Here is a 27,508-nt window from a genome sequence, read left to right as displayed (position 1 = left end):
ACGAATAGATTATTGATTTCAGATAAGAATAGTTATGAAAATATCTTCAGAAATATGGAAGATATTTATAATGAAAGATACGATGATATCTTGGAATTTCTAATATCGATGGATGATGAAGAAGATTTATCCGTAAGGGTTTAGATTCGGAAGCAAGGTATTCGCTAAAGATTTCATCAGAAACGGAATCATTTGGATTCTTTGAAGTCAAACTTATTCTTTGTGATTTGTTCAAGGCTTCCTTCATAGTTTCGCATAATCCGCTTTTCGGTACAAAATTTTCCATTGAATGTTTCCAACATAATGATACACAGGAAGCACGAAGAGGTATATAATTTCGGACGAGAATATTTATGAAAATATCCTCAGAAATATCGAAGATACTGATGATGATATTTTGGAATTTCTAAGTTTGATGGTTGATAGAGAAAGATTTTCCGCAAGATTTTAACATGAGTACAGAGTAAGATATTCGTTGAAGGTTTCATCGGATCCAGAATTACCTGGATTCTTTGAATATATGGTATGGTTCTTGTATTTGTCCTTGGTCTCCTTCGTGGTTAGCTCAATCCGTTTTCCAGGTCCAACTTTTCTGAGCTTTTCCAACATACTATTCTTTATCATCAAACTTTCAATGATTATGGTCGTTTACGGTTGCCTATGATTTTTGCTGCTTCATTCAGATTTTTCAACATTCTGAGTATTGATTTGTGACTGAGTGCTTTTCAGAATTCCAGAAAGAGAGATCATAATTCTAAGAGATAAATGTCATACCTATAACTGTTGATGTAGATATGCTGTGAGTTTTCAAAGTACTGATTGCTGATTCCCGGTAATTGGTATGGCAGTTCTCGTCACAAGATGCGGATGAGTATATGATAAGGTTTCAATGAATAAATATAATGATTTGTCAAAGAGATTTAAGCCAAGAAGTAACGAGGTTGCTGGTATGTCTGCTGGTAATATGGTGGAATATAAAAGAATTCTCCGATATCAAAAGGGTAATCGTATATATCAGGATTATAGTAAGGTTACTTCGAATGAAAAGTCGAAATTGATTTGTTGGAGTTGTGACAAAATTGGCTACCTTAAAAGGGATCGTAAGGTTATTTTGGGTAATAATAACACTATAGGAATTAGCACAGCTACGTATTAAACGTTTACTTAGTTGTCGAGAGTTTCTCAGGTGTATGACTATATGCATCAACCTTTTCTTCCATAGATGAAGTGCGGTTGGTTCAAACTCTTGATTGAGGTGTTTTTAAGAATCATGAAAGGTTTGAACGCTGATAGTAATCGTCAAGATATAAATGAGGTTTAAGATGAAATCAAGTGGCAAACTTGAAGAATTGTTTAGTTTCATATGTTATATTCAATATTTTAATTCATTTTAATTTTCCAATGTTATTAGTCCACAGTCGATAGTCCACAGTCGACAGTCCAATAATTCATATATAGTTTAATATATAATATTCGAATTAATTAATACGTGTCGTGACCCGTATACGTCTCAGACTCGATCACAACTCAAAGTATATATATTATTATAGAATCAACCTCAACCCTGTATAGAGAACTCGATCATTACTGCATATAGAGTGTCTATGGTGATTCCAAATAATATATATAGATGCGTCGATATGATATGTCAAAACCTTGTACACGTGTCCCGATATTTAAAGTGCGTAAAATAAATACAGAAATTAAATGATGATAAATAAAATTGCGAGAATGTAAATTGCGATAAATAAACTGCGATAATTAAATTGCGATAATTAAATGGTAATACGGAATTAACAGTTAGCTAGGAACAGTTAGCTAGGATTTTTGTTAGCGTGGATTCTTAATAGAATTTCATATTGTTAATTAATCTGTTTCTAATCAATTTTTATTGTGTCCATTTTTCTTCATTATGCCACTTGTTGGATTCTGATATGTCAAAATCCTAGTATGTAATTGAATTTGAATGAAAATAGTTATTCTTTGGTGAACGGATACGTATATCGGTGGATGTAAGTAGGATAGTATATGACTGTTGAAACAGATTCGAAGAACGTACAATGTAACTTATTAATGTGAAATTTAAATATTCCTCGGGTATTACCTACCTGTTAAAATATTTTCACCATTAACAGTTTGTACAAGAGAATTTTTAATTACAATCTTTATAAACACATATATACATATATATTTTCTTCAGATGTATTCATGGATTTAATGAGTTAATATGATATTAAACTCATTTGCTTTTCGGTTGGAACTAGAATAAATAATCTCTAAAACTTTAGAGATTACATATTCGCCATGTCGAACGAAGATAAATGAGGTAGAACAATACGTAGAATGAAGATCATACTCAAAGTACAGATGATGATATTGAAGCATGGATTGTTGATGGTACTGGTGCTGTTATTGATGGTAGTGTTGGTGTCGGTGATGTTGCTGAAGCTGGTACATTTTGCACCATATTTTCCGAATTGATTATTCGAGCGCGAAGTTTGTTGACTTATTACTCCAGGATGATTGTCGGTCAGAACGAGCGGATGAATAAGGTTCAGATTTGTGGATAGAATATAATCTTGTCAAGTTACCCCGGAAATGAGACTAAAAATGGTGTCTCGAACAAGTTCGCCGGTAAATGCTTCAGGTTCATTGTCAAGAGGTGAATTCGGTTGGTGGAAGGGATTGCCTTCTGCGCGTTTCCATTAATTAAGTCGACTACGAACCCATCAGATGAATTGATAATGGTTGATTGGTTGATTCATGCCGATGACGCTGTTTTCGGAGCTTAGGTGTACATCTATGTCAGAATAGCTATCAGAATAATTATCGGAATAGCTATCGGAATCTGAGGGACTCGAACTGGTTGCAGGATTCATCTCGTATGATCAGATGAAGGATTTTCGATAAGAAATAGATTGTAGGATGTAGATTAGTACCCTGCAATATATAATTTACATATGCATATATAATACTAAAATCCCATAAGTTACGGAAGAATCTACAGAATCTGTCAGGCAAAGGTAACAATAACAGATACGCTAAGATACGAATTTTGTCTATACACTATTCATGCAATCATTGCAGTAAGATGTGTCTAGACTAGGAATGATAAGCATGTAATTTTCTAAGGATGATAAGTAGATGATTTTTCGACAAAAATGATAAGCAAAACTTTAGATATGCAGACACGGTCGAAGTCCAGACTCACTAATGCCTCCTAACGACTTATCAGTTAGACACACTAATGCAGACCTGGTTCGCTAAGACCTCTGCTCTGATACCAACTGAAAGGACCCGTCCTAATCCATCCGGACAAAGTCCATATCGATTACAAACGATTCACAATAGTTGGTTACATCGCGAGGTACTTGACCTCTATATGATACATTTTACAAATATTGCATTCGTTTTTAAAAGACAAACTTCCTTTATATCGAAAACTGATGACATGCAAATCATTTCATAATATATTTAACTATAATTGACTAAATAATAATCTTGATGAACCCGACGACTCGAATGCAACGTCTTTTGAAATATGTCATGAATGACTCCAAGTAATATCTTTTAAATGAGCAATTGCACAGCAGAAGACTTCTTTCTTACCTGAGAATAAACATGCTTTCAAGTGTCAACCAAAAGGTTGGTGAGTTCATTAGTTTAACATAAATAATCATTTCATAATTTTTAATAGACCACAAGATTTCATATTTCCATTTCTCATAAACATACGTCCCATGCATAGAGACAAAAATATCATTCATATGGATTGAACACCTGGTAACCGACATTCACAATATGCATATAAGAATATCCCCATCATTCCGGGATCCTCCATCGGACATGATATAAAATTCGAAGTACTAAAGGATCCGGTACTTTGGATGGGGCTTGTTGGGCCCGATAGATCTATCTTTAGAGTTCGCGTCAATTAGGGTGTCTGTTCCCTAATTCTTAGATTACCAGACTTAATAAAAAGGGGCATATTCGATTTCGATCATTCAACCATATAATGTAGTTTCGATTACTTGTGTCTATTTCGTAAAACATTTATAAAAGCGCATGCATTCTCAGTCCCAAAAATATATATTGCAAAAGCATTTAAAAAGGGAGTAATAAAACTCACTCTACTGTATTTTGTAGTAAAAATACATATGACATCATTTGAATAATGCAGGGTTGGCCTCGGATTCACGAACCTATATCATTAATGTAAAATAACACTTATAGTAACTATTAAACAAAGTTTTGTTATGTATTTAAATTTATAATATATTACTTACTTAAATCATCAATATATTCATTATTTCAGATGTTATACATATAGATCTATGTTATATTAATATTTAACCTTTATATATATTTATTTTCAATATTTGAAGTAATTAATTAATATATATTACTAATGTAAATTTATAAAGTAAACCTTTAATGTTAATATGTTAAACTTTTGTTAAAAAATTCCATAGTAATATTTATAATTACATAGATAATGATAATAATATTAGTATTAGTAATAATAATAAGTATCTTAAAATACTCATAATAATAATAATAATAATAATAATAATAATAATAATAATAATAATAATAATAATAATAATAATAATAATAATAATACTAACAATAATATCTTTATTCATAATAATTACTAATAATAATAATGGAATTAAAATTAAAAGAGTATACCCTTATAAAAAGCTTTAATAAAAAGGATGCTCCAAACGAGAATCGAACTCGCGACCTTTCGCACAGGCACAACAAATCCTCCCACTCATCCTACTGTGTTTTTCTGATCTGAATCGGAATACTAATATATTTAACCCGATTTGTTTCATTTTGGCTCAACAATTTCACAAACACAGCCCAATAGTTCCTGAGCCCAAGTTAAACAAAAATTTCAGTCCAACAAGAACATGACTTTGGTTTATAAATCTCCAACTGTAAAAAAAAATATAATTGATACGTACTCCTCTTCATCCCCTCGTCATCTTCACATCATCTATATCATCATTTCATTATCATGTACATCTCTCATCATCAATATTATCTAGCATCGTCTCATAATCATCATCATGATCGTGGTATGAAGTTCATCATCACCTTATCGTTTATCATAATTGAACATCTAAACTTAATTAACTCCTCCATCAACATCACAATTTTATGGTACGTATTACTCTTGTCATCATAGTCCCGCAAACCACGTACTATTATATCATTTCATTTTTAATATATTATTCCTTAACCACTTGGTCATAATTATATGTGATTACACACACACAAAAAAATATATGGACAGCACCTTCTTGGCCCATCTAGTCGAACATGTAGTGCCTCCATTGCCCCACTTGATTTAATGATAAAACGCATTTAATAGAATCCTATGATCAATTTGTTATTTGGGGTTTGTCCCACAAACATAATCTAGTTGACCACTATCATCATAAATTAATCCTCACATCTCAAAAGGAAAATTAAATCACGGCTCCACTTTATATTTTAAAAGTCCAACAGACTAAACAACTCGATGGCCAAAAGTATTTGGTAACAAGTCATCCTTCTTTGCTTTTAATATTCAAGTGGATTTAATTTGTTTAAAGGAATATGTCGGCCACCAATAAAGGAAAAAAATATATATATATATAACTTACTTCGATTATAATTGGAAACAAGAAGGTAGCTGCATCGTGGATTAACCAAAATAGAAAGAAAAAAATGTGCCGCAGTGTTTGTATTTAATTGGTAATTTGGTAGATTGCTTGATGGTTTCGAAATAAATGAACGACTGCAAAATAGTGGTTGTGGTTATCTTAAGGTGATCAAGGTTGAAGGGTCAAGTGGTGATTAAAGTGAAGCTATGATGTTTGGGTTGGCGATTTGATGGGAATGAACTAGGAAAAAGAAACCGAAGGTGGTGGTTTCGAGTTAAACAGAAAACATAGAAGAAAAGGGAGAAGAAAAAGTGGTGTATTATAAGGTTGTGGTTCAAAGAAGATGGTGGATGAAAGGTGATGGGGTGGTCGATCGATGAAGTGGGTGTGATTTGTGGTAGTGGTGATCAGAAGAAACACAAATAGAGGTGGTTGAAGATATCTATCGTATGCATGTTTATATGTCTACATAATAAGTCAATGGTGTGAAAGACAAAATAAAAAAAAATGTAGATTAGATTGAGAAAAATAGCAGTGAAATATATTAATTAATTATTTACGAATCTTGAACGTGTAAACACCTTTTATTGTTTCAACACATCTCGTGAATATTTCTTGTATGCATCCTACCGACGGTTTTACAGGGGTGTTGATTCGTAGTCCGTTGTTAATCAGTAGCGGAGAAAAGTGTTCCTAAAAATCCCAAATTTTTAAATTAATTATATTTATTTATTTTGGTCCTTATGGTATAAAATTCGATCATAAGTTTGTTAAATAAAAATTACATCAACCGTCCCTCTCATTTTTGGGTAAAATATAAAAAGTGTCAAAACTTAACCAATAGTTCATAAATACATTTTTAATAAGCCTAAAATTTATAGAACTCATTTTCGGATCACCGTTTATTGTAAAATCACATATATTCATTTTTAACTCGTTATTACTTCTAATATGTTAATGTTACAATTTATTATTTATGTAATGTTTTCTAATTATATAATATATAACTGAATATTTATACATTATATATATAATGAATAATTAACCACAAGTATAACATTATACATTTATTATCTTGATAACATTGGCAAAGTATGTTTGAACCATTTATATACAATATACTCTATATATTCAAAATAACAAGCTTTAGTTATTTAGAGTCATCTTCCATAATAACTATATTAATTAATAGTTCATTAATATATTTAATATAATTATTTACATATATAATTATTTATATTTACATTTCTATTTACAATTAAAGGTTCATGAATCGTCGAGAATGGTCAAAGGTCAACTGAATCTATGAAAACAGTTCAAAAATTCTTAAGACTCAACTTTACAAACCTTGTTATCGTGTCGGAAACATTCAAAGATTAAGTTTAAATTTGGTCAGAAATTTCCGGGTCGTCACAAATAAAGCGGCTAAAAATACTCGAACAATAAAAAAAGGACGTTATATAAGCTGCAATATTTTGTAGCTAGTGGTGAGATAGTAGCCCCATCATGATTCTCGATGTAACTAAATACATTATTAAATAAAAACAAGTATCATATTGGTATTTAAACAGGCGCAACAGTTCACATGTGAAAGTATTACTTACCGTAAGATCCAAAAGTATAAAATTCACCTTTAAAAAAGTAAAATTACATTTTCGGCATCTAAACTGCTTCAAACGGGGAAAAGCTTTAAGGAAGTCTTGCTCATAGTGCCATTTTCTAGTTATCTTGCGAAAATGGGCCTAATCTGCAATTGAAAATTTTTCGGAAAATTATCCACAAAATTTTGCCCGATTTTGTGGGGAATGTAGTGACTTCAAATATGTGTTTTGCGGCCATTAATTATCATCAAAACAAAACTACACTCTCATATATTCGAAGTCATTATGAAATTTAGAAACAAAAACTAAAATAAGGTTATGAATATAGAGAAATAAGAAAGCGGCTAAAAATACTCGAACAATAAAACAAAGTCGTTATAAAAGCTCTAACATTTTGTAGCTAGTGGTGAGATAGTAGCCCCATCATGATTCTAGATGTACCTAAATACATTATTAAATACAAACAAGTATCAAAGTGATATTTAAACAGGCACAACAGTTCACATGTGATGGTATTACTTATCGTACGATCTAAAATTGTAAAATTCACTATTAAATATATTAAAATTTATTTTTGGCATCTAAACTGCTTCAAACGGGGAAAAGCCTTAAGGAAGTCTTGCTCGTAGCACTATTTTTAAGTTATCTTGCGAAAATGAGTCTAATCTGCCGTCAAAAATTTTTCGAAAAATTCTCGACAAAATTTTACCCTATTTTGTGGGAATGTAGTGACTTCAAATATATGCTTTACGGCCATTAATTATCATCAAAACGAAATTACACTCTCATATATTCTCATTTAATATGACATTTAGAAACAAAAACTAAAATAAGGTTACGAATCTAGAGAAATAAAAAAGTGGCTAAAAATACTCGAACAATAAAATAAAGACATTATAAAAGTTGCAAAGTTTTGTAGTTAGTGGTGAGATAGAAGCCCCATCATGATTTTTGATGTACCTAAATATATTATTAAATACAAACAAGTATCATAGTGGTATTTAAACAGGCACAACAGTTCACATGTGAAGATATTACTTATCGTAAGATCTAAAATTATTAAATTCACCTTTAAAAATAGTAAAACTTCATTTTCGGCATTTAACTGCTTTGAATGGGGAAAATCCTTATGGAAGGCTTGCTCGTAGCACCATTTTCAAGTTATCTTGCGAAAATGGGTCTAATCTGCAATTAAAAATTTTTAGAAAAATTCTCTACAAAATTTTGCCCGATTTTATGGGGAATGTAGTTACTTCAAATATATGTTTTACGGCCATTAATTATCATCAAAAAAAAAAACTACACTCTCATATATTCGCATTCAATATGAAATTTAGACACAAAAACTAAAATAAGGTTATGAATCTGGAGAAATAAAAAATCGGCTAAAAATACTCGAACAATAAAAAAACACGTTATAAAAGCTGCAACGTTTTGTAGCTAGTGGTGAGATAGTAGCCCAATCATGATTCTCGATGTACCTAAATATATTATTAAATACAAACAAGTATCATAGTGGTATTTTAACAGGCACAACAGTTCACATGTGAAGTTATTACTTATCGTAAGATCTAAAAGTGTAAAATTCACCTTTAAAAATAGTAAAATTTCATTTTCGGCATCTAAACTGCTTCGAACAGGGAAAAGCCTAAAGGAAGTCTTGCTCATAGCGTAATTTTCAAGTTATCTTGCGAAAATGGGTCTAATCTGCAATTAAATTTTTTTCGAAAAATTCTCCATAAAATTTTGCCCAATTTTGTGGGGAATGTAGTGACTTCAAAAATATGTTTTGTGGCCATTAATTATCATTAAAACTAAACTACACTCTTGTTAGTGCACTAAATAGTGTTGTCCTTCGCTGTCGAACAACCTGAGAATAGGTTTAAGTCTACGTTGTACACCTAGGATTGTATTGAACTAGAAAACTCATGTCGTAGGAGCATATGTGACTAAACGTGTAATATATGTCTGTCATGCGAGTGACTGAAGTCCCTCGTATGGGTGATAACTGTTAGCCGTACGACTGAGTTCTCAACCGTGCGTGTGAGATGAAAGCAATCATATACTATAAATAGAGGATTCTAGGTTCATTGTTAGTTGAGGCTTGTATCACCAAGATCACTTGAGTGTGTGTGAGGTGTGTGCTCCTCCTCTTCACCTTCATGGTAGAGAGGATCCATGGTAGATTCATGCTTTAACTACCATGGACATGACAAAGTGATTTGCCTAATTCATGTAATCATTATTGTAATCGTTCTTCATTGTTATTACATGTAATTTTGATTAATTTCAGCTGAAGGGTGATGACAATGAGGATGATGATGAAGCTACTGAGGAGGATACTCAGTTGTGTAGCGACCCCGACAAATCGTCAAGTGACGGCGTCGGCTACGTGGGTCCCATTACCTGATTATAAGTCTTTAAGATAACGTTTGACCAAATATGTCGCCTTCATTTCAAATAAAGATTGTTTTCAAAGTTTACAAGAATTGTTCAACCAAAAGTTAAGTTACAAGGTTATAAGTACATTTGAAATCTAGGCGACACGGTTTAAAGTAAAGTCAAAAGACGCTCCAAGTAATGCATGTATACTCGACATCCAATGCAAGTATCAAATAGTGAGCGGAAGTATGTATCACATATCGTGCAAGACCTGAGAAAAACATAGAGAAATCTGTCAACGAAAACGTTGGTGAAATCATAGGTTTAGTAAGTAAATTGTATTGAACCACAAGGTTCTTTAAGAATTGCTCAACCAAAATCGTTCACATTCCAAAATAGTATTTGTATCACGAGCACCCAATTATCAAGGCTTAACCGAATCTTCCCTCTGAATTTTGAATTTAGTGTTAGAACTTACACTATACATTGTTGAAATTATATTTCATTCACTAACGGTAGCGAACCGTCTGAATGAGGGTTTGTTAAACCCGTATGGCCACACAACATAATTACACGCTTACACTTACACCCTGCAAGTGGAACTAATGATAATTGGATTGAGGACTTTTGTTCAAACTCGTATGCATCTTTGTATTCGTATTTGTTCACAATGTAAAAGCATGAAAAGTAAATAAGTATGAAATGTATGTGTTTCTCAGCCCACGATGTAAAGAATAAAAGTGATTGAAAAAGTGGGACTATGATCTCACCTTGAGTACAAGAGTTAATAAAGTACTTCAACAAGTAACCGTGTGCAAGGACAAGGCTAGTCTTGACCTAAACATATAGGTTATATCAATAACGGTAAACACAAACGGTCAAAGATGTTCAATTAGTCCTATGGCTCGTTACGACTCGATTATGAAGCATGTGAGTCAAATTGTCAAGTTTCATGCAAGATACAAGTATAGAATCATGTTAGAAAGATTGCATAATTAATTGGTTAAGTTTGACAAAAAGTCAAACTTGGTCAAAGTCAACGAAAAAGTCAACATGTTCGGGTCGGGTCTCGGACAAATTTTCTATGCTAGTTATTCATATATAAGCATGTTAGAACAAGTTGCATGCGAATTGGAAGTCTAAAACATGGCAAACATTTCACGTGAAACGGACATTGGAGACAGAAGCTGGGCACGGCTTATGCCGCGCCGCGGCCAGGACTGTCGCGCCGCGACAATGGCCGTGGCCTGGTCCCAGGCCTGTTTCACTTGTTCAAGGCTTGGTCAATTTTCAAACGAACGCAAAACTCAAACCGTAAACAACTAGAAGACGTATCTTATACCGTTGGAAAGCTCTTTTGACAAGGAACACAACTAAACATGTTTCACCAAACAAAAACATCATTTATAATAGCCGAAAACTCATCAAGTGATCATTAAACGTTCATTTTTAAGGTTTCAAGTTCTAAAAACGCATTTCATGATTCGGGCAACCAATTTACATGTATGATATGCCGTTTCGAAGGTAATCAAACACACATTGCAACTAAACACTTATCAACAACAATTCATAGCATTTGATGCACCAAAAGATCATATAAAGCTTATCAACCCTAATCCAAAATCACCAAAATCACTAATCAAGTTTATGAAGTTTTACAAATCAACCTACGCATCAAAACGAAGCTAGTGATACTAGTAACACAATTAAAACATGAACTTTAACAATCAAACAACATTTAATCTTCCAAAATGCAAGATTAAGCAAACCCATTTCAAATGTTCAAACTAGTTACTCAAACAACAAATCGAGCAAGTAAATCATATATTCATGCTAGACACGAGCCATAGACACTAACTAACACCATTTCAAATCAAAAACACGAATTTATAGAAATCTAGAGTTTTTAGAAAGTTACCCAAACTCGATGAAATTGGTACCAAAATGTAGAGGATGAAGAGAGGATCACGAAAATGTAATTTGTTTTGAAGTTTGCTTCCAATCCCGAATTTAGATGATGATTTTATGAAGTTGGGGTTTGTGTGTGTGTTCTTGCTAGAGAGAAAGAGAGAGAGAGGGAGATGGTTGAATGGTGGTGATTGGGGTGGACTAGTTGACCAAGTCAACTAGTTTGCCCCGTGTCAATTTTAGTCCCTCGAGTTTAGAAGCGGGTGCGGGATTTAACCGATCGAATATTTTTAAATTACACGAGAGTACGGGAGACGTTACCTTCCAACAACGAGAATATTTAAAATGTTACATAACAAAGGATACGAATCTAGATACGAAGGGTATTATTTAAAAAGAAAAAGACGGGCGTTAAAATAATTTAACGGAAAAATGCGGGATGTTACATTATCCACACCTCAAAAGAAATTTCGTCCTGAAATTTAGTTGGAAGTAGTAGTCGATATCTCTTACTCGAGACTTTACGTGGTCAATGGTATGAATAAGTGAAAGTACGTCCTTGAGTGTTCCCATGAATTTGGATAGTCAGGGTTTTACGTTGTATTTGGGTTTAGTCTTACGATCCCCGGTTTCAACTGGTTTTTCCCTATGAAGAGAAGTGGTCATCGATAGTTGATGTATCTAGCAGGATTGCACGCTCCTGTTCCGCAGGACATGTTTCTAAGTTTGTTACTCGAAATGTAAGGTAAACGGAAACTTAATTGAGTCGGAAGTTCTAAACGGTAGGAAGCGGTTCCAATACGCCCCAAGGTTTCATAAAGTTCAATATTGCGGATATATCCTTTTCTCGATTTCCCAAAATGAATTACACCCTTCCAAGGTGCGGTTTCTCAATATTACACTGTTACACACAGGGATTTTGTGAGGTTTTCATCTAAGTTTGGTATAACTCTTCTGGCGACAATGGGTTGCCTCGAGCCCTTCTCGGACTTGAACGATCTCAATTGTTGTTTCTTGATGGAGTTCAGATTTCGGTGGTTGATGCTTTGGTTAAATGAACAGGGGTATGACATTAGCGGTCATATGGGGTTTCGGAAAGTGCGTGTGAACACACGAGTGGTAACTACTGTTGTAAGAGTGATCTACTAAAGGTGACAATACGAGTTTGTGACATGTCTTTCTAAGACATAAATCGTTCGTTTTCTCGGTTCGTCGGTTTGTGGGTGGTACGCAGTACTCATGTCTAAGCGGGTCTCCAAGATTTCTAGAAGTGAAGCGAGTATTTCGATACGGGATAATTGACAAAGATACACCGTGTTGGAATAGAATCTCTTTAAGATGTGCTTGAACAAGATAGTTAGGGTTCGTAAGTGTTCGTTAGGGCTATCCACCCTCGTGGCGAATACTAATGTAATATGAGGAATTTCTCTGTCCATGGAGAAATGTTACAAGGAGTTTCTTTAAACGGAAATGCGAGCGATAAAGATAGGGGTGAAATGAGGACTTAGAATTGGATGAGCTTACATCTCGAGGTTGCCATAACGTGCCTCTAGTTGTCAAAAGTTGAAGTCTGAAATAGAAACGAGATAGTACACGTAGTTGTATAGTTCGGGGTTGAATAATAGTTAGCCGATTATCAGGAACACAATGACATTAAGTCAAAGAAGAGTGAAGTATTATTGGATTGTGTGTTATCTTAAGTTCCAGTAATATCAGACGGTAACGGTGAAATATCAGAGGTGTGTAGTGTGGTACGTGATGACGAGAAAATTGATCGGATCCACAATTTAGTATTCGACTTCTTCGTGCAAAATAACGAATTTTTGTTACGTTAATTTTTGAGTCGAGAGAGTATGCCTTTCGGCGTTCATGTAGAAATATTTCCATGTTTGAGTTCCATCTGTTGCTATACGATTTTAACTAGAAATGTTGGTGTGAAGAATCACGCTCAAGGTTCGAACACGGAGAGGTTTAAAGTTTTCCCTTAGTGAGTTAACGAGTTTAAAAGTCGGGTAACACGAGAAAAGTCAGAAATGAATCTTCGGTGATAACAGGCGAGTTCTAAGATTTTACGAATACAAGTCTGAGTTGAGAGAGTTTCATGATCACGTGTGGCTTGATTTCGAGATTGATTGTAATGCCTTGACCATTAACATCATGGTCTAGAAAATTTGACTTCGTTTAACAGAAATTCTCACTCGGAGAATTTGGTATAGAGTTGCTCTTTTCTCAAAGTTCGAGCGTAAGATGATGATGTTGTTCGTTTGCCTTCTTTACTTGAATAAGTTAAGATGTCATCTATAAATGTGATAACAGATTTGTCTGGATAAGTTGCATACGTGGTTTAGGAGGTTCATGAATACGGACGAGCCTTGGATAAATCGAATGGTACTAAGAGGGATTTACAACTAACGTTGCGAGTTCGGAAAAGACTCAGGAGACATCGTCTCCCTTAACCCCCAATTGATGATAACCGGAACGGAGGTCGTTTTGGAATACACACGGGATTCATGCAAGAAATCATGAGGTCATGGATGCGAGGGAGAGGGTATCGGTTTCCAACCGAAAATTACTCAGTTCACGATAATCTATACAAGATGATGGGGAAACATTTTTTTTTTTTTTTTTTTTTTTTTTTTTTTTAACGAATAGGTTCCGAGCTCCCTAGTTCTATAGGTGTCAAGTCAAAAGTCTTAACGTATATCCTCCAATAAAATTTATAGGCACACAATATTTTCCGTTGGTCACTTAAATTACCTAAGTAATGTCTAGGGGAAAAAAGGTGAAGTGCAAAGAGTATGAGTCAGAGCCTTGTTTATAAAACGTCTAACGGTAACCGAATCGAATAAACATGAAACGTGAGAATTTCGAGAAGAAACATACCCGTGACTAGTCCATCGTCGTCTCGGGCATCCTAGGCATTGATGTTGAAAGTTTAACGGCGTGCGTTGGGGTTGATTTTCTTATTTGGGCACGCACTCCTAAAATGACCCGGTTGGCCACATTCAAAACAAACACCCGTCTTGGGTGCATTGGGCTCCTTTTGAGCGACGGGAGCGGTATTCCTACAATCGTGGGCTACATGGCCACTTCTTTGACACTTCAAGCAAAAAGGTTTGCCACATTCACCTAAATGATGTTTGTAGCACTCGTTACAATACGGTAGGTGTCCGGTATAACCTTTCTTGTCGTTGGGGATGAAGGGCTTCTTGGCGGGGTTATTGTAATTGCTTGATTGGGGGGCTTCCCATTTTCTTTTGTTGTCACCCGATTTATCCTCGGCTTTAGGTGCCGGCACTTCAATTTCGTCCACTGTTTCAATCAATTGGCGGGCCATATTCAAAGCCTCTTGGTGGTTAGCGGGTTTGGATGACATTACTCCTTGTTTGATGCTCTTGGGGAGACCATCCATGTAAAGTTCAACCCTTAAAGATTCGGGGTTCACAAGATTTGGGCACATCAAAGCAAGTTCGGAGAATCGTTGATTATATGCCTTTAGGTCATTCCCGACCGCTTTTAAAGTTCTTAGTTCGTGTTCGAGCTTACGGGTCTCTTCGCGCGGGAAGTATTCGGTGATCATCTTTTTCTTTAAGTCGGCCCATGAGAGTGTGTGGGCTTCATCGATACCCACCGACAGCACATACGTATTCCACCATGTGAGGGCGATACCGGCAAAAGTGTGGGTGGAATATTTGACTTTGTCTTGGTCCCGACAACCGCTTATGCTAAAAACGGCTTCTGTTTGCTCAAACCATCGGGTGAGCACAACCGGTCCTCCGGTCCCATCGAAGGTGTGAGGTTTGCACCCCATGAAAGTTTTGTAGGAGCAACTCTCGTTTGAATTACCGGCTCCATGGTTGTTGTGGTTGTGGTTGTTATTGATGTCGGAGGAGATACTAGCCATAGCCGCACCTATGGCGGTGGCTATCATGCGTTGAAAAGCTTGTTCGGAAGTTTCATTACGTGGCCCGCGACGGGAAGGCATTGTTCCTTCAAGACACAAGAATATCGTTGATTAGTATTCTCAATAATACTAATCATGATATGGAATGATGATGTAGAGAAAATTTTCCTTGACTCGCCTTAAATTCTTTATGTCATAATGTCGGAATGTCCATATGAATCACCGTAATATAATCCCGGAAATTATATTACCCTGATTCTCATGTGCATTTAACATTACTTCATAAAGTCAAGGTGGCGTGTCAACAAAATTTATCAACGTAAGATCAAGATCGAATACGAGTTAGATATGATAGAAGAGTTCGAGTATAAATGCACAAATAGTCAAGTAATTCCTACTTCTGTCTATATGCCGGTTGTAGTCTAGATTCACCTATGTACCCTATGACTCGGGGTGGACACAAATGAACTCTAAATCCCTACAACCAAGGCTCTGATACCACCTGTAGCGACCCCGACAAATCGTCAAGTGACGGCGTCGGCTACGTGGGTCCCATTACCTGATTATAAGTCTTTAAGATAACGTTTGACCAAATATGTCGCCTTCATTTCAAATAAAGATTGTTTTCAAAGTTTACAAGAATTGTTCAACCAAAAGTTAAGTTACAAGGTTATAAGTACATTTGAAATCTAGGCGACACGGTTTAAAGTAAAGTCAAAAGACGCTCCAAGTAATGCATGTATACTCGACATCCAATGCAAGTATCAAATAGTGAGCGGAAGTATGTATCACATATCGTGCAAGACCTGAGAAAAACATAGAGAAATCTGTCAACGAAAACGTTGGTGAAATCATAGGTTTAGTAAGTAAATTGTATTGAACCACAAGGTTCTTTAAGAATTGCTCAACCAAAATCGTTCACATTCCAAAATAGTATTTGTATCACGAGCACCCAATTATCAAGGCTTAACCGAATCTTCCCTCTGAATTTTGAATTTAGTGTTAGAACTTACACTATACATTGTTGAAATTATATTTCATTCACTAACGGTAGCGAACCGTCTGAATGAGGGTTTGTTAAACCCGTATGGCCACACAACATAATTACACGCTTACACTTACACCCTGCAAGTGGAACTAATGATAATTGGATTGAGGACTTTTGTTCAAACTCGTATGCATCTTTGTATTCGTATTTGTTCACAATGTAAAAGCATGAAAAGTAAATAAGTATGAAATGTATGTGTTTCTCAGCCCACGATGTAAAGAATAAAAGTGATTGAAAAAGTGGGACTATGATCTCACCTTGAGTACAAGAGTTAATAAAGTACTTCAACAAGTAACCGTGTGCAAGGACAAGGCTAGTCTTGACCTAAACATATAGGTTATATCAATAACGGTAAACACAAACGGTCAAAGATGTTCAATTAGTCCTATGGCTCGTTACGACTCGATTATGAAGCATGTGAGTCAAATTGTCAAGTTTCATGCAAGATACAAGTATAGAATCATGTTAGAAAGATTGCATAATTAATTGGTTAAGTTTGACAAAAAGTCAAACTTGGTCAAAGTCAACGAAAAAGTCAACATGTTCGGGTCGGGTCTCGGACAAATTTTCTATGCTAGTTATTCATATATAAGCATGTTAGAACAAGTTGCATGCGAATTGGAAGTCTAAAACATGGCAAACATTTCACGTGAAACGGACATTGGAGACAGAAGCTGGGCACGGCTTATGCCGCGCCGCGGCCAGGACTGTCGCGCCGCGACAATGGCCGTGGCCTGGTCCCAGGCCTGTTTCACTTGTTCAAGGCTTGGTCAATTTTCAAACGAACGCAAAACTCAAACCGTAAACAACTAGAAGACGTATCTTATACCGTTGGAAAGCTCTTTTGACAAGGAACACAACTAAACATGTTTCACCAAACAAAAACATCATTTATAATAGCCGAAAACTCATCAAGTGATCATTAAACGTTCATTTTTAAGGTTTCAAGTTCTAAAAACGCATTTCATGATTCGGGCAACCAATTTACATGTATGATATGCCGTTTCGAAGGTAATCAAACACACATTGCAACTAAACACTTATCAACAACAATTCATAGCATTTGATGCACCAAAAGTTCATATAAAGCTTATCAACCCTAATCCAAAATCACCAAAATCACTAATCAAGTTTATGAAGTTTTACAAATCAACCTACGCATCAAAACGAAGCTAGTGATACTAGTAACACAATTAAAACATGAACTTTAACAATCAAACAACATTTAATCTTCCAAAATGCAAGATTAAGCAAACCCATTTCAAATGTTCAAACTAGTTACTCAAACAACAAATCGAGCAAGTAAATCATATATTCATGCTAGACACGAGCCATAGACACTAACTAACACCATTTCAAATCAAAAACACGAATTTATAGAAATCTAGAGTTTTTAGAAAGTTACCCAAACTCGATGAAATTGGTACCAAAATGTAGAGGATGAAGAGAGGATCACGAAAATGTAATTTGTTTTGAAGTTTGCTTCCAATCCCGAATTTAGATGATGATTTTATGAAGTTGGGGTTTGTGTGTGTGTTCTTGCTAGAGAGAAAGAGAGAGAGAGGGAGATGGTTGAATGGTGGTGATTGGGGTGGACTAGTTGACCTAGTCAACTAGTTTGCCCCGTGTCAATTTTAGTCCCTCGAGTTTAGAAGCGGGTGCGGGATTTAACCGATCGAATATTTTTAAATTACACGAGAGTACGGGAGACGTTACCTTCCAACAACGAGAATATTTAAAATGTTACATAACAAAGGATACGAATCTAGATACGAAGGGTATTATTTAAAAAGAAAAAGACGGGCGTTAAAATAATTTAACGGAAAAATGCGGGATGTTACAAGTTGCTCCACATGAAGCGTAAAGGAAAGAACCAATGTCTTCTTAACAACCTCAAAAAAAGAAAGGAGAACCAAACACCGAAACGACTCACCTCAACGATCCTCTCTTGGAGGTTCTCGGCAACAAAATCAACGCCAACCTACCGGCTTCATGAAAGATGCAAGAGCTACTGCTACACCACTCCAAGTGACTCAATATGAATTTAAAGAACAACAGAGCCTGTTGATGTCAATGGTTACAAGAATGAACAATCTTGAAAATCAAGCGGTTGAGGAGAAGAAGGCAAGTGTGGTTAGGATTGAGTTGTTGGAGAAAGAAAACAAGAACATGGAAACTGGTGAAGTCTCAGAAGGAGAAGGTGAAACTAATGGGCAAACAGTTAACTGAGGTTCAAAACAAGCATGAAACCGAGATGAAAGTGATGAATGACAGAGTTAAACAGCTAACTTCAGGGAAAACCAAAATGATCACCGATGAAGGAGCACACACCTCACACACACTCAAGTGATCTTGGTGATACAAGAGCAATGTCCAATGGGGAGTTGTTAGTGCACTAAATGGATATGTCCATCGCTGTCGAACAACCTGAGAAGGGTTTAGGTCTACGTTGTTCACCTAGGATAGTGTTGAACTAGAAAACTCATGTCCTAGGAGCATATGTGACCAAACGTATAATATAGGTCTGTCATGCGAGTGACTGAAGTCACTCATACGTGTGATAACTGACATCTGTACGGTTGAGGACTTAACCGTGCATGTGAGCTGATATTAGAGAGACACTATAAATAGAGTTTTCCTTGTTCATTTAGAGGGGAGGCTTGTATCACCAAGAACACTTGAGTGTGTGTGAGGTGTGTGCTCCTCCTCTTCACCTTCATGGCGGAGAGGATCCATGGTGGATTGATGCTCCAACCACCATAGGAATGACAAAGTGATTAGCTTAGATTTATATAATAATTATTGTAATCATTTATCATTACTATACATGTAATCTTGATTAATTTTAGCTGGTTATCTTTGTGTTTATCATGTGTTCTTCATTGTTCATCATCTTGTTCACTTGGTTTATGCTCAAATTGCTAATCGATGCTTGTTCCTTGATCTAAAGATCCTAGCAACTGATGCAAGAGTTCCAACAAATGGTATTAGAGCCTAAGATCAAATAAAAACCGATTGGATTGAAGTAATTTGAGGAAAATAAAATTTTGGATCTCGGTTTTGACTTATGTTGAGTTTTTTGGGTTTTGTTGATTTAGGCCGAATTAAAGAGAACTATGAATGAGGGATTGTTTGTAATCATCTAATGATTGTTTTCTCAAAATATCATGTCCTAATTCATTGAATTGATCGAGATATGAAATTTTTATGTTTTCAAGCTTAAGAGACTGAAATTGATTAATTCGTGAATTTTGGTTGTTTGTTTGGAAAATCCGTTAATGGAGAAGTGTTTAACGGGTCCTAATGGTGCTCCTTGCGAAATTTGGTGCATTTTGGTTGAGTTTTGAGATGTTTTCCATTAGAGCCGCCACTAACCACCTTGAACCGTCACCATAGTTACCGGAATTCTGGAAATTGATGAAGAACAGTTAATCGTGCGTGCGATAGCTCGAACCTGCGACTGAGATGAAGTGTATACGAGTGGATGAGTTAAAACATACGATTGATGCTCAAGTTCATCGAATTATTGTTTTTTTCTTAACCGTACGAGTGGTTTTTTTTAAGAAGAAGAAAGACAAAGAACAACTCAAACGTACATGTGGGAATGATAAAACTACGATTGAAATATGAAACGTACGGCTGATCTTCAAAATTTTGGATTTTGGGTGTTTATTTGACTGATCCGTACGGTTGGTCATGTTTTTGTTGGGGGAAGAAACAGATACAGTAACCAGCTAGATGGCAAGTTTGGTAATTAAGTTGAACTTTAACTCAGGTGGACCCCACCAAAAACCCATTTATCCCCCATGTTATTGGCTGTAAAAAGAAAATAGGAGAGAGGTGAACTTTCAGCTGGGTCACACGAATTGTCTCTTGTCCCCCACATGCTTATTGTTTCTAGAAGATTTCTTTTTATTTTACAAACGATTACAGCAGCACTGTATTCATCCGGATCCATTCAACAACCCATATCCTGATCCAGCAAACCAGATCCAGACCCGGATCAGACCAAGATCCGACCCAAGCTCCTACCCAATTTATTTTTAACATAGCTAGTCTTCCAGTTAATACTTTTAACGGCTGTTAAACCCTAGGGACTACCAATTCAGAATTTCATAAACTTTTTAGAATTTTCACTTTTGGTCCCTCAACTTTCTAAAAATTTTATTTTCAGCCCCCTACTTTGAAAAATTTATAGTTTTGGTCCCCGAAGTTTCAAATTTTACACCTTTAGTCCCTTAAGTTTTGTAAATTTTTCAACCATGGTCCTATATGCTTAAAGATTCAACAAAATAGCCATGAAACAAGAGGAAGTTCATGATTATCTTTTCAGATTTGATTCTGCAACTCGATTTAAGCCATGAGCTTATGTGTTTGTCAACCAACAAAGTCAATTATACAGATTGTTGTGTGATTGAGATATTATCGAGATATGATTGAGATGTGATTGTATCAAGAAGGGTAAGAGAGGTGATTTGTGCAGGAAATACGAATTAAGCTTATACATTTAAGAATTTAGTGACTCACTAGGGTCTTGCATCATGATAATTCTGACCCGACCTTGGTTTGAACGATAGTACTAATGAGACATCATGTGCCCGTGAACCTTTGCTGTTATGCATTATGGGTGTCATGTGTATCTTAAATTCAGTCGTACAGCTTTGCTTGTTCTATACGTATGAAGATTCGACTCGTGTGAAGCTATTTTGGATTATTAATCGTGTTAGTATTTATAAGACGCGCAATCGACAATCGACCTTCTCAAGCGTTATTGATAGTGAAAAGATGTTTACTATTCACTGAAGCATTGATATACAAAGTTTAGTAGACAACCTCCTTAGTCCGTTGAACTTATTTACTAAGTGTTTATGTAAAGCACTTGTGTTATCCGAAGATTAGTAGGGCAGCCAGGAGCATCTGACTGTGTATGGCCAACGATGTGTTTAATTCTGCATCGTTCGTGTAAGATGAGTACACGAGACACGAATGTTATGAAGAGTTTATGGGGTAATTAGAACCATCTGATTATTTATGGGCCGAAACATTTTAAATTCCCAATTTCGAGAGTTCCATTGTGTGATGGAAACTGGTTGTGGAAATTCCGCTGGATATAGAGCATGTGTTTGAGAAGATTCCACTCTGTCAAGGGAATTGATGTGAGTGATGCACAATCATGAGATACCACATTGACGACGTGTGATGAATCAGATAAACTATGGATCGGATTTCTCTGAATATTTTGCCTATTACAGTAGGCAAGTCATGATGAGAATATTTATGCTTGAGCAAATTGTTGAGAGAATGAGATACATTCAACGCTGAAAAAGAAGATTCTACAGTCAAGATAATTTGAGAGTGTCTTTTATCTGAAGAGTACGTCAGAGATATCAGTGTCATGAGATGGTAATCTGAATGACTGGTTAAGTTAGAGATCCGAAAATGTTTCTACATCATATGGGGAGTTTGATGATCAAGCTACCAAACCAATAGCCACTGATCGACTAAGAATTCATTGGGACTACATGCGGGAGCCAATGATCGAGCTTTAAAGAGGAGCCCGTGTACTTTTAAGGGGAAGCTTCAGAGTTTCGACACTTTGACTCAAGTCAAGAAAAGATTTATCTCATTTCAGTCTTAGGGGGAGTACTGCTGCAATTGGTTCTGTAGGTAAGTACAAGTGGATTTAAAGTTTCTTCGAGAATACCAATTTCGTAAGGCGGAATCTCAATGACCAAAAATAATTGAGATATGAAGTTCTGTATTACATGCATTCAAGAAGATCTTTAATGAAGTTTGTTGATTCATAAGACGCGGTACCACTGCAGATACTGACTGAAGATTGCAAGAGGTGTTTTCAACGACCTTTCAACAGCAATGGATTCGCCAACAATGTCCAAGGGGGAGTTGTTAGTTCACTAAATAGTGTTATCCATCGCCGTCGAACAACCTGAGATATAGGTTTAGGTCTACATTGTACACCTAGGATTGTATTGAACTAGAAAACTCATGGTGCAGGAGCATATGTGACCAAACGTGTAATATAGGTCTGTCATGTGATTGACTGAAGTCACTCGTACAGATGATAACTGTCAGCCGTACGGCTGAGTACTCAACTGTGCGTGTGAGATGACAACACGCATATACTATACATAGAGGATTCTAGGTTCATTGTTAGTTGCTTGTATCACCAAGATCACTTGAGTGTGTGTGAGGTGTGTGCTCCTCCTCTTCACCTGAAGGTGAAGAGGATCCATGGTGGATTCATGGTTCAACCACCATAGAAATGACAAAGTGATTAGCCTAATTCATGTAATCATTATTGTAATCGTTCTTCATTGTTATTACATGCAATTTGACTATAATCAGCTGATTATTATTGCTTTGTTCATGTGTTCATTGTATTCATCTCATGTTCATCATCTTATCACTTGTATATGCTCAAAATTGTTAATCGATTCTTGTTCCCTAAACTAAAGATTATAGCAACTGATGCAAAGGATCCAACAACTGTTATATATTCGCATTCAATATGAAATTAGAAACAAAAACTAAAATAAGGTTATGAATCTAGAGAAATAAAAAACCGGCTAAAAATACTCGAACAATAAAAAAAGACGTTATAAAAGCTGCAACGTTTTATAGCTAGTGGTGAGATAGTAGCCCCATCATGATTCTATATGTCTCTAAATACATTATTAAATAAAAAAAAGTATCATAGTGGTATTTAAATATGCACAACAGTTCACATGTGAAGTTATTACTTATCGTAAAATCGAAAAGTGTAAAATTCACCTTTAAAAATAATAAAATTTCATTTTCGGCATCTAAAATGCTTAGAACGAGGAAAAGACTTAAGCAAGTCTTGCTCGTAGCGCCGTTTTCTAGTCATCTTGCGAAAATGGGTCTAATCTGCATTTAAAAATTTTTCGAAAAATTCTCCACAAAATATTGCCCGATTTTGTTGGGAATGTAGTGACTTCAAATATATGTTTTGCGGTCATTAATTATCATTAAAATGAAACTACACTCTCATATATTCGCATTCAATATGAAATTTAGAATCAAAAACAAAAATAAGGTTATGAATCTAGAGAAATAAAAAAAAAGCGGCTAAAAATACTTGAACAATAAAACAAAGACGTTATAAAAGCTGCAACGTTTTGTAGCTAGTGGTGAGATAGTAGCCCCATCATAATTCTCGATGTACCTAAATACATTATTAAATAAAAACAAGTATCATATTGATATTTAAACAGGCACAACAGCTGACATGTGAAGGTATTACTTATCGTAAGATCTAAAAGTGTAAAATTCACCTTTAAAAATAGTAAAATTTCATTTTCGGCATCTAAATTGCTTAGAATGGGAAAAAGCCTTAAGGAAGTCTTGCTCGTAATGCCATTTTCTAGTTATCTTACAAAAATGGGTCTAATCTGCAATTAAAAATTTTTTAAAAAATTCTCCACAAAATTTTGCCCGATTTTGTGGGAAATGTAGTGACTTCAAATATATGTTTTGCGGCCATTAATAATCATCAAAATGAAACTACACTCTCATATATTCGCATTCAATTTGAAATTTAGAAACAAAAACTAAAATAAGGTTATGAATCTAGAGAAATAAAAAAGCGGCTAAAAATACTCGAACAATAAAACAAAGACGTTATAAAAGCTGCAACGTTTTGTAGCTAGTGGTGAGATAGAAGCCCCATCATGATTCTAGATGTACCTAAATACATTATTAAATAAAAACAAGTATCATAATGGTATTTAAACAGGCACAACAGTTCACATGTGAAGGTATTACTTATCGTAAGATTTAAAAGTGTAAAATTCACCTTTAAAAATAGTAAAATTTCATTTTTGGCATCTAAACTGCTTTGAACGGGGAAAAGCCTTAAGGAAGTCTTGCTCGTAGCGCCGTTTTCTAGTTATCTTGCGAAAATGGGCCTAATCTGCAATTGAAAATTTTTGAGAAAATTCTCCACAAAATTTTGCTCGATTTTGTGGGGAATGTAGTGACTTCAAATATGTGTTTTGCGAACATTAATTATCATCAAAATGAAACTACACCCTCATATATTCGCATTTAATATGAATTTTAGAAACAAAAACTAAAATAAGGTTATGAATCGAGAGAAATAATAAAGCGGCTAAAAATACTCGAACAATAAAACAAAGACGTTATAAAATGTAGTGACCCGAACTTTTTCGTGTTTATATATATTAAATGAAATTTTTATTTACATGATTAAGTGTTTCCAACATGTTAAGCAATCAAACTTGTTAAGACTTGATTAATTGAAATAGGTTTTATATAGACAATTGACCACCCAAGTTGATCGGCGATTCACGAACGTTAACACTTGTAAAAACTATATATATATATATATATATATATATATATATATATATATATATACATATATATATATATATACATATATATATATATATATATATATATACATATATATATATAATATCATGTTAACTATATATATATATATATATATATATATATATATATATATATATATATATATATATATATATATATATATATATATATATATATATATATATATAGTTAACATGATATTATGATAAGTATGTACCTCATTAAGTATTTTAACAATGAGTTATATACATAAAAATGAGACTATTTAATTAAGAAACTTGAAAACGGTATATATAACGATTATCGTTATAACAATGTCTTACTAATTACATATGAATCATTTTAAGATATTGTTACACTATATATAAACATGATAAATGATAAGTAAACATATCATTAAGTATATTAACAATGAACTACATATGTAAAAACAAGACTACTAACTTAAGGATTTCGAAACGAGACATATATGTAACGATTATCGTTGTAACGACATTTAAATGTATATATATATATATATATATATATATATCATATTAAGATATATTAATATATCATAATATCATTATAATATAATAATTTAACATCTCATTAGATATAATAAATATTGGGTTAACAACATTTAACAAGATCGTTAACTTAAAGGTTTCAAATCAACATTTACATGTAACGACTAACAATGACTTAACGACTCAGTTAAAATGTATATACATGTAGTGTTTTAATATGTATTCATACACTTTTGAAAGACTTCAAGACACTTATCAAAGTACTTCTACTTAACAAAAATGCTTACGATTACATCCTCATTCATTTTCATCAACAATTCTACTCGTATGCACTCGTATTTGTACTTGTACAATACACAGCTTCTAAATGTATTTACTATTGGTATATACACTCCAATGATCAGCTCTTAGCAGCCCATGTGAGTCACCTAACCATGTGGGAACCATCATTTAACATCTGGCATGAAATATCTCACAAAATTACAAACTAATGGAGCCTATAAGGAAGACTAACATTCACGTGAATGAGAGGTACCATAAACACATTCACTTTGCAGTTTTCTTGAATCAAACTACTCTCTCTTAAGTGTTCTTCATCATCTTCAACAAAATCTAGCTCAATCTAGTTCATAAATCCATACATAAACCAAGTTATAAAACAACTACTCAAGAACACACCAACAACACTTTCAAGTTTGCTAACTTACTTCCAATCATGAAAATCCACTTTGAGTGGTCATCCAACCTCAAGAAATCTTTCTTATTTATAGTAAGATATCTTTCTACTATAAGGTAATACTCATATTCAAACTTTGATTCAATTTCTATAACTTTAATAATCTTATTTCGAGTGAAAATCTTACTTGAACTTGTTTTCGTGTCATGATTTTGCTTCAAGAACTTTCAAGCCATCCAAGGATCCTTTGAATCTAGATCTATTTTTCTCATTTCCAGTAGGTTTATCCACAAAACTTGAGGTAGTAATGATTTTCATAACATCATTCGATTCATATATATAAAACTACATTATTCGAAGGTTTAAACTTGTAATCACTAGAACATAGTTTAGTTAATTCTAAACTTGTTCGCAAACAATATTTAATCCTTCTAACTTGACTTTTAAAATCAACTAAACACATGTTCTATATCTATATGATATGCTAACTTAATGATTTAAAACCTGAAAACACGAAAAACACCGTAAAACCGGATATATGCCGTCGTAGTAACACCGCGGGCTGTTTTGGGTTAGTTAATTAAAAACTATGATAAACTTTGATTGAAAAGTTGTTCTTCTGGGAAAATGATTTTTCTTATGAACATGAAACTATATCCAAAAATCATGGTTAAACTCAAAGTGGAAGTATGTTTTCCAAAATGGTCATCTAGACGTCGTTCTTTCGACTGAAATGACTACCTTTACAAAAATGACTTGTAACCTGTATTTATGACTATAAACTTATACTTTTACTATTTATATTCATAAACTTAAGTTCAATATGAAACCATAGCAACTTGAATCACTCAAAATGGATTTAAAACGAAGAAGTTAGGGGTAAACAAGATTGGATAATTTTTTCTTGTTGTAGCTACGTGAATATTGGTAACAAATCTATATTAATCATATCCTAGCTAACTCATATTGTATTATACATGTATTCTAATATATTATGTAATCTTGGGATACCATAGACACGTATGCAAATGTTTTGACATATAATATCGACCCATGTATATATATTATTTGGAACAACCATAGACACTCTATATGCAGTAATGTTTGAGTTAGCTATACAGGGTTGAGGTTGATTCCAAAAATATATATACTTTGAGTTGTGATCTAGCCTGATACGTGTATACACTGGGTCGTGGATTGATTCAAGATAATATATATCGATCTATTTCTGTACATCTAACTGTGGACAACTAGTTGTAGGTTTTTAACGAGGACAACTGACTTAATAAACTTAAAACATTAAAATGTATTAAAAATATTGTAAATATATTTTGAACATACTTTGATATATATGTACATATTTGTTATAGGTTCGTGAATCGACCAGTGGCCAAGTCTTACTTCCCGACGAAGTAAAAATATG

This window comes from Rutidosis leptorrhynchoides, chromosome 1 (genome assembly GCF_046630445.1).
Source record: "Rutidosis leptorrhynchoides isolate AG116_Rl617_1_P2 chromosome 1, CSIRO_AGI_Rlap_v1, whole genome shotgun sequence".
NCBI lineage: Eukaryota > Viridiplantae > Streptophyta > Magnoliopsida > Asterales > Asteraceae > Rutidosis > Rutidosis leptorrhynchoides.
Note: the sequence above shows the minus strand (reverse complement) of the source record.